This window comes from Cervus canadensis, chromosome 19 (assembly GCF_019320065.1).
Source record: "Cervus canadensis isolate Bull #8, Minnesota chromosome 19, ASM1932006v1, whole genome shotgun sequence".
Classification (NCBI taxonomy): domain Eukaryota; kingdom Metazoa; phylum Chordata; class Mammalia; order Artiodactyla; family Cervidae; genus Cervus; species Cervus canadensis.
In genome coordinates this window covers 19415951-19425889 of record NC_057404.1, presented here as the reverse complement: position 1 = coordinate 19425889, position 9939 = coordinate 19415951, and the positions used below count along the sequence as shown (strand labels likewise).

The 9939-nt window shown below is 43.9% G+C and overlaps 1 long non-coding RNA gene across 1 annotated transcript; it reads right to left on the bottom strand.

Annotated features, from left to right (window-relative positions):
* Positions 1-529: 529 nt before the first annotated feature.
* Positions 530-9376, bottom strand: LOC122422250. Its single transcript, XR_006263757.1, has 4 exons — positions 9239-9376; positions 1849-2043; positions 1564-1766; positions 530-668 (listed from the first exon to the last, which is right to left on the bottom strand). It is a non-coding gene; the product is annotated as an uncharacterized LOC122422250 (long non-coding RNA).
* Between the last annotated feature and the right edge of the window lie 563 nt (positions 9377-9939).

Below are 9939 nucleotides of genomic sequence, written 5' to 3'. Positions count from 1 at the left end.
GCCACACCACTATCAGTGTCACGTCACTATCAGAGGAGAGGACCAGTGAACTTGTGAGCAGGTGCTCAGATACTACCTGAGTTAAGCTACTCACTCATATCAAAACTCCAGATACATCTTGAGTTGCCAGTGGGTTTCCTGCACTGTGAAACCACAAGATGAAGAATAGATGGTCAAGAAATATTAGTCGAGTTGATGACTACCTCAAACTTACACTCAATGAACCCCATAGAGCGCAATAATTCCATGAAATAAGTAGGAGAAAGCACAGAAGAATATTAATCCAAATCATTCACCTCGTCCCCTTCCTTGGCTGCCACATTTGTCCAAGCCGCCATGTACTCTCACCTGGGTATGGCAATCGCTTCCTAAGGGATCCCCCTGCTCCTCCCTTTAACAGACCACCCCTTTTTTAAAGTTTATTCTCAACAGAGCAGCCAAGGTAATCCTGTGAACACTAAGTTAGATCATGTCACTCCTGGGCCCAAAACCCTCCAGCGGCTTCCCATCTCACAAAGGGCAAAAGCTAAAGTTCTTCCAATGAATGGCTTTCAGGGTCCCCAAGTGAGTGAAGACACCTTGAAAGTGGCTCCCACAACCTCCACATCTGACATTGCATTCAGCAGAGACAAGTTCTTCCTTGTGGAACCTTTAGAATTTGCAGAATCCTGAAAGAATAAACAATTGTAATATTTGTGAGCCACTAAGTTTCAAACGGTTTGTTACACAGCAATAGGTTAAGATTTCATTTTTTTTTTTAAAGTTCACTGCTGAAAAGATTAAAAAACCACTATTGTAGAATAATATTTAATGAAATGATAAACGCTTCATTTTGTGTTCCATTTCAAAAGGTTACAAAGTAACATATATAAAATGAAAAAAAATTTTAGTATACAAAGTATCTATAGTTCTCAGGTAGTGTAAATTTTTAATAAATTCACTTCCCTAATCAACGTAAACAAGTTGCAAAATGCAACTCAAGATTTCAACAAAATTGCAAGTGATTCATTTGCTCTGATTTCTTTATAGAGGGAAAGAGAGCAAGGGGGAAAGAAAACAAATTTTCATTTCTGTCTAAACCCCCTATTGTCTAAAATAGACTTTGTCCTCAAAATCTCAGAAGGGGAAATGCAAAAAAAGAAATAGATTAAGTTAATTCTTAGGCTGAGCTACAAAGAGCTCAGTTCCTGATGACTTGGGAAATTTGGACAAGTTCAGGGTATTTTTAAATATTCTTTGTTTCGTGTGGTTGTTGGCAGCACCGGTGGCGGGGACTGCCTTTGACCCAGCCCCGAGTCAGACGTGGTTGCCCTGTGTGGCTGGGTGACCAGGCTGTCTACAGGGCAGGTGAAACTGATTCCCTGTGTTCCTTCCTGGGATTCCTTAACTCTTCCCTGGTGTCTTTAGTCTCCCGCACAACTCCTTGCAAACAGAATAGGCCTAAGTCAACACAACCATGCTGAGTTCTCAGGCAGTTAAAATTTCATCCTTTTTACTAAGCCTCCCTCACCCTGGCATTGATTTTTCCTTTTTTTTTTCCCCCAGACAAAATGAGCTGTTTACATTTTTCTGAGTTTCATTTCATCTTCTTGTTTTCAACGGTGCTTCCAGCCTGTCAAGTCCGATTGAAACTTCGTTGGATCAAGAATCATGCAAATTTCTCCACTCTGCCTTAGGTCTCTTGGAAATTTTACAAATCTGTCTTGGGTGTCTTCATTGAGAAAAACATTGACCTTTTAAACTCTGTTGGTGTGGGCAGAGTCTTCCTGCAGAAGTTATACTCATTTAGTATTTAAAATCTCACAACCACCACCAGAAGATTAAAATAGTGCCAGACACCATGTTTACCTCTAAACCGTGTTGCTTTTGACATCACACAACTGTGCACAGAAGTGTGTCTGACCAGGTCCTGCATATGATCCAGATGAAAAGCATGGTAGCCTTGCAAGTTCAGTACTACTCCAAATGATTATTTACACTAGAAGTTCTTCTCCCATGTGATGTAAATAAAACTTAAGAGTTTGTCACCAATAAACAGTAATACTGCCCAAAAAAAAAAAAAAAAAATAGTGTCAGACAAAAAGGTAGGAATGATCCCAGGAGGGATTAGGTGACTTTAAGATGAAGTGACCACAGCTCCACCCAAAGTAAATATGAAACTCCCCTGAGAATCCCTGCATTTCAGCGACTGTTCAAGAACCCTTTTTGAGGTCCAATGCAAATATCTGTTCTGTGTTTATTATTCTAGCATGTCAACGTCCTCTTCCTATTTGCCAATGTCAGTTCTTTTGAGGCAGGGACAATTGTTACCATTTGGTTAAACAGAATACAGGATTAGGGGTTTCTCAAATCCTGGATGGAGGAAAATGGGATGAGTCACAGTTACATGCAGGATGTTTCTATCAAAATGCCTTTTAACCATTTAGTAAACATAACAAATCATTGGAGAAGGAAAGGATTATTCAGTAAACAATGGCAGGATATTCATTAGACATCTTGAAGAGGAGGGAAAACTCTATTTCAACCTTAAATTCATACCATGAATCAAAACAAATTCTAGAAAGATTAAAGAAACATATGATGAAAAAACAAATCATTAAATAGACATATAGATCAATGGAACAGGACTGAGGGTCCGGAAATAAATTACTACATTTATTCCTACATTTATGGTCAATTGACTTTCAAAAACCTACCACCACACTTCACTGGTGAAAGTATAGCCTTTGTAACAAGTAATGCTGGGACAATTGGATAGTCAGAGAGAAAAAAATCCTTACATTCATGTTATACAAACTCTAACTCCAATTGAATTGTAAACTTGCATGTAAGAGCTAAAACAATAACACATTTAGAACATAACATAGGAGAAAATCTTCAGGACCTTCAGTTGGGAAAAGACTTCAGCAATAATGACACCACAAATACAGCCCATAAAAGAACAAATTGATAAATTGGACCTCATCAAATTTAAAAACGTTTATGCTTCACAAGACACCAGTAAGAAACTGAAAAGACAAGCAACAGATGGGGAGAAAATATCGTGTTCTCACAGTTTATATTCTTTAGGGAGTATGGGGGCATTCAGAAACAAATAAATAACAAAATATCAAATCATGATTAGTGCTCTGTAGAAGACGAAACACCTGTGACAAGTTGGATGTTGTCCATGTTAAACTGTGTCCTTAGGAAAGAGTACTCTGCTGGGATGTCATTCATATCGAGCAATGTGAGTTCTGAGTAACAAACAAACAGTCAATCATGTGACAATCCAAAGGGGAAAGCAGCAGCAGGTGCAAAGGCCCTGTGGTGTATACAAGCTAGACATGTTTGTGTCAATAAATGATGGCAGGTGAGGCTCTGTCAACACGGGCAAGGAGGATAGTGATGCCAGGTGGAATGGGGGCCTCAGGAGGATGCCCTTCAGAGGGCTTTGTGAACTAAGGTGAGAAGGGGGTGTGTCCTCAAGTGTGACTGAATCAGACTGGAGTATGACCTTAATTCAGCAGGGAATGGATTCCAAGAGAGAGTTCCTGGTTGCAAATAACAAAGCTGACTTGGGCTGGTTTAACAAAGAGAAACTTATTTTATTTATTTTTTTTCTTTTAAAAGATTTTATTGAAAAAGAATATTGGAGGGACTTCTCTGGTGGCCCAGTGATTAAGAATTCACCTGGTAATGCAGAAGACGTGGGTTCATTCCTGGTTGGAGAACTAAGACCCCACATGCTAAGGAGCAACTAAGCCAGTGCATCAAAACTAGAGAGTCCGAGCTCTGCAGTGAGGGATCCCACAGGACGCAACTAAGACTCGACACAGCCAAACACCTGGATAAATGTTTTTTTTAAAAAAAAAAAAAAGAAAGAAAGAAAGTAAGGTAAAAGCAAAAATGAGCAGTGGGAAACTCATAGATTTCTTTTTTTTTTTTTTTTGAGGACCTTAAAAACAAGACTCAGGATCAAGGGTCCAGGGACAATTCCTAAACCACAAGGGGGGAACCCCCTCCCTGCTGATGTCCCATTGGTGATACTTCTGCGTGTGGAACTCAACTTTGGCATCCTTTCCACCCCAAAGCCATTGCTTTGGCTGTTTAAAAAAAAGAAAAGTTCTGCACAGCCTTTTTCCTTTTTCAAACTGTTCACTGCTGAATCAAAGGAAGTGTCAGTTGCTCAGTCATGTCCAACTCTTTGTGACCCTAATGGACTGTAGCCTACCAGGCTCCTCTGTGCATGGAATTCTCCAGGCAAGAATATTGGAGTGGGTTGCCATTCCCTTCTTCAGGGGATCTTCCCTACCCAGGGATCGAACCCAGGTCTCCTGCACTAGCAGGCAGATTCTTTACTGTCTGAGCCACCAAGGAAGCTCAGAGTCTCCTAATAAGCATGCTAAGTGACAGTCTGGTCACCAAGTCACATCCTAGTTGCAAAGGGAGCTGGGAATTAGAAGTTTCTACCTTCTAAATTTAGGGACTAAAACTTTAAAGACTGGAATTTCCCCATATATAAGAAGGGTGCTTTTAAAATTACTAGGCAGTCATAAAACATAATAAAATCCATTAAGCAGAATGGGAATAAAAATACGAATCCAAGTGAGGAGGCTGGTGCAGTATTTCAGGTGAAGGATAATGGGAGACTCAACAGGCTGACACTATATTATAGGACAGTGGTTCTCAGAGTAGGGCCCTAGACCAGCAGCATCAACATGTTCTGAACACTTTGTTAGAAATGCAAATTTCAGGCCCCACCTTGAAACTTACTAAATCTGAAACTCTGAGGGTGAATGAAGCTCAGCAATTTGCTTTTAACAACCCACCCAGATGACTATGATGCCTGCTAAAAATTGAGAAACCAAACATTACCATCACACTGGGGTTAGAGCTTTAGTGTATGAATTTGGGAGGGGGCCATGATCCAGTCCATAGTAGACATGTAATATTAAGAGGATAGCTTTGCAGAGCTCACGTGAATATAGGGTACATGACACTTCTCTTCGACTCCCATCCCTTCCAGCCCTCCCCTCATCCGATTCACATCATACAGACAGCGTCCTCGCCTGTCCCCAGACCTTCAGATTGGCCACCCTGCCTCCAGTGTGTTTTCCACGAACAAGACTGATTTCATGAAAAGGCAGTTATCTCCAAGCCACTCCTTTGCTCCAAACCCCATAGCTCAGAAGTGTTTTCCAAAATGTGTCTGATTCTAAGAATCATCAGGGTCTTTATTAGCCCCCAAGCCCCTCCTTACAGTTCTGGAGTGAGTCTGGGGCATCCAAAATTTTATCAAGTGTCAACAAGTACGCATATCACCCATTCTGAGAAACACTGCCCCTTATGATAAATTTCAAGATCCTTAGCAAAGCATAAATATGGCTTGGTAATCTGGCCCTACCCTTTCTCTCCTGCTTCCTGCCACTCCCCATCTCCCATCCTCACCCCCCTCCATACCCTCACTCACCCCCCAGCATTCCAACTCCAGCTGTGGAAAATTACTTGTGGCTTCTGAGTACCCCATTCCCCCTTGTATCACCCTGACTTAGCATATGCCTCTCTGTCTGAAAGGGTGCCCTCTTTTCTCCTGGCCACCTGACCAATTCCACCTCTTTCACTTCCAAGCTCCAGCTTCCCTCTTCCAGGAAGGCCTCCTGGTTGACACCCTTTATGCTTCTGCTGCACGCTTTGTGCCTGCACTGCCATAATCATTTTGGTTTTTCATTGGCATGCCTCCCCAACCAGATCAACAGGTCCTCCAGAGAAGGGAATGAATCTTTTCATCTTTGTATCCCTGGCTCCTTGAACAGAAGCAGGCTCAGTGCAAGTATTCAATAGATGTTTGCTGACTAAATCAGTTGGTGAATTATTATGGGTAGGACAAAGCTGCTCAACAGAACTGCATATTCCTTAAGGACTATTATTAAAAATTAGGGGGGGAAAGGTCATTAAGCACACATACACATGTATACACACACACACACACACACACTCTCTCTCTCTCTCTCTCAATAGTATCCAAAGAAAAGAAGAATGTCAGCCAATGGGGAAACTGAGGCACTGGCTGTTGCAACCAGTAATAGTAAGGATGAAACACAAGTTGCTCCCTCTCTGGGTTCAGATTCAAGTGAGAAATAGAGGATTTTGTCAGAAGTAGTGTAAAAGCTGCACTGTTTCTGGCAGTGAGACTGCAGAAGGTGGAGATTTCTAAGACATGGTTGTTGTATATGCATGCTCAGTCCTGTCCAACTCTTTGCGACATCATGGACTGTAGTCTGCCAGGCTCCTTTGTCCAGGGATCCTCCAGGCAAGAATAATGGAGTGGGTTGCCATGCCCTCCTCCTGGGGAACTTCCCAACCCAGGGATTGAACCCACATCTCCAGTGTCCCCTACATTGGCAGGCGGATTCTTTACTGTTGAGCACCTGGGAAGCCCTAAGATATGGTTGGGCTTCTGAACATCTTCCCCTGACTGAGGTCTTGGGACAGACCATCCCACAGAAGACAGGCTGGAACCCTGACCCATAGATGTGCTTTCACAGGGAAGCTCAGGAGGCCTGCTTCCGAGACCAGGCTGCTCTGGGGGAGAGCAATGAGAAGACCTTTCCCCAACCTCAGCAGCCAGAGAAAGTCACTTCTCTTTCTGGGGGGAGGAAGGAAGCGTGGAGAGTGGCAGATGGGTGTCTCCACATACTTCCATCCTGGGAGTGGAGAGAAAGTGGAATCACGGGGCATGGGGGCCCCACTCCCCTCACTGACCCCCCACAAGGAAGTGCTTCAAGAAGGGCTATTTGTAGAGTTGGGTTTAAGAAGGAAGTGAGAGGCAGTTTTTCCAAAGTCAGAAGGGAAATGGAAAGGTTCACATCACGTGACTCTGCAGAGGGCTGAGAAGGCTCCTGTATGAGACTCAGAAGCCAGAGTTCAAATACTTCCCAACTTCAGCAAGGTTGTAAGAAGATGTGGGAATTGCTTCATCTCTCTAGGCCTCCCTTCAGCCTCCATCAAACATCTGTTACGAGCCTGGTGGAGTGAGATGATGGCAGAAGGGCTGGATTGACTCAGTATTATCTTGGGTAACAGAAATAACTGATGCCACACTCCAGACGTGGGTGACTGGGGAATCCACGCCTCCAGCAAGCTGGTGGCTGGTCCTCCCTCATCAACTCCCCTCCCCACTTTCCTGCCATGTCTGCCCAGTTCACCAACCTCCTCCAGCATCAACTCTGCCCCAGGACTTCAAGAGTCAGGATTTAGGTTTCCTGGCCTCTCAAAGGCCATTGCAGTTAACATTTAAGAATTTTCCCACACTAAACACTCTTTATGCCCTTAAACCAGGCCTCTGGTTAAGAGGGTCTAAGGATTTGCATGTCTCAGAAAGGAGCCCCCTTTTTAGCAGATGCAGTTCTGAATTCAGTAGAGGAAGATCTCTTGGTGCACAAAGAAGCCTCCACCCCAAAGCTCTTCTTAATAATTATCTGTTGATGACAAATCTCTAGCCATATGCCTTGCCTTGTAACTATACTTCCTTCATGTGTCACACAACCTGGGCAAAGTCTGCCCAGTTATCAGAGGCATCCTATAGATGAGGACCCTAGGTTTGCAGGGACTAACCTGGCCAGCATCCCACTGCAAAACAGAGGCTAAAGCGGTGGCTTCCAAGGAACTTTCTTCCCGGTTGCTGAGAGTAGGGTGGGGTAAACAGGCCTCTGGCTGCCAGGAGTTGGTGTAGATGGCTCCTGCCCCTGAAAGTCTGTCTGGGCCCCAGACTCTGCCTGTTTTTTATGAACACTTGTAGAGCACCTACTATGTGCCAGGTATAGTGTGAAACACTTTAAAGACATTATCTTGTTTAATCTTCATAACTGCCGATGCTGTGCAGCCTGAGGGAAACGACTTAACCTCTCTGTGTCTCTATTTCTCCCACTAAAGGGGAGATTCCATAAAGTACGCACTTCCTAGAGCTGTTGTGACAGCTCCATGAGTTAACATGCTTCAAGCACTGGGAACAGTACCTGGCACACAGAAAGGGCTACAGGATTAAGTATTTGTGGTGTAAATAAAGGGGCAAGGACAATGATGGATACAGAAACAAAGAATAGGAGGATAGACCCCTAAATCAGTCCTAGCAGGTGAGAGAAGCTCCCAGGAAGCCAGCTAGCTGGCAAAGAGCTAAGCCACATTCACACTAGAGGCCCAGAGAGGACATTTACTCTGGTTCTCAGATGCAGGTGCATGCGTGCTAGGTCATGTCCGACTCTGTGACTCTATGGACTGTAACCTGCCAGGCGCCTCTGTCCATGGGATTTCCCAGGCAAGAATACTGGAGTGGGTTTCTATTTCCTACTCCATGGGATCTTCCTGACCCCGGGAGTTAAATCCATGTCTCTTGAGTCTCCTGCATTGGCCGGTGGATTCTTTTATTACTACTGCACTACTTGGGAAGCCCAACTCTAGTCCCCTCCAATGATCAAATACAAAACACAGCTTTAGATAAGAGTAAATACTCCTTCCAAGACATAAAGATGCACTTGCCAGCCTTTGTTTACAGGTGTACTAACACTGGAAAACCCATGTTCCCTGCCTCTGACCAACTCTGAGAACAGTGCCAAAGGTTTCCTGTAATGAAAGGGACTAAAAATACTTTTTGATGATGGAGAGAGTGGAAGTTAAGCAATGCCGACTGAGCGAAATACGGAAATGATACCAAATGGTCCCCAAGCAGCCAAGCAAGCAGCCCACCTGGCCTTTGATCTCACAATCTTGCCCCAAGACTCAGTGCGTCTTGTTTTGTTCCAGGAGGCCATGCTGTGTCTCTACGTTTGCACGCTCCAACTAATTTTCTAGAGAAAAAGTTAGTCAATCATGACTAATGCTGAGTTAGAGCATGAGAGGGTTGCCAGCAAATTGAACACCTAAATAATATAACTCTCTTCTTTGCAACTCTTTGAAAGAGAGTTCAGAACTGGGAATTTCTTAGGTGCTTTGGGGACTCAACAACCACCCCCACGTTTACTGCCAAATTATTGTTATCATCAGATATGTTTCATACACCATCATATTTTTTGTTAAATTTAACTTTTTTGTTAAATTTAACCATTTTGTTAAACTATGGTGGAATGGTTTGTAACACTCGTCATGTGTATTATGTCTTCTTCCTCTCCTCCCCACTCGGTGAGAAACAGTCAGTATACCCACCACAACCACCCCCTTTTACAGATGAAGAAACTGAGGAACGAAGCAGTGAAGAGCTTACCTGAGTTCACACTGCAGGCTGATGACAATCTTCTGACGGCGCACCGGCCCCTCCTTCTACTCCTCCCGGCTGATCCCCTGGAATTCCACTCTACTCTCTGTTTGGGGCATCCTCGCTGTTATAAATCTTCTCTGTTTATAATGGCTGGTCTCCAAAAGAAGCCTCAGCCTGGCCAGGAGGAGCCTTCTCTTTCTCTTTGCAAGTAAATTTTTCCTCTTCTGTCTGGAAAAGGTGGCTCGGCAGCCAATTCAGTGAGCAATTCAGTGATTTAGGAACAAATATGTGGTACAGTTGAGTCTCTCCAGATGTGGAGCTAAATAAGGCACAACTAGACGTTTTTATTTTTGGGTCCGACACCACTTTAGGCCAAACAAGGGGGGAAAGGGAGCCCCAAGTGCACTTGCGAGAGTAGTGATAATATTCTGATTCAAGAACACTTACTACGTGCAGGCACTCAGGAGAGCTGGGCCTCAGGATGACTAGCTGGTCAATTGCGTGAGTATATGATAAACTATTACAGAGTTCTCCCCTTCAGTTCCCCCCTTGCAGGAGGATTTTCCACCCTTGCACTGTTGAACTCAGGAGTGGCGGTATGACTTATGTTGGCCAACAAAAAGTACACAGAGGTGACACATGTCTCCCAGCTCGTGTTGGGCTTCTCTCTTCCATGTGCCACACACAGGCAATGTTCCAGAAGAGGC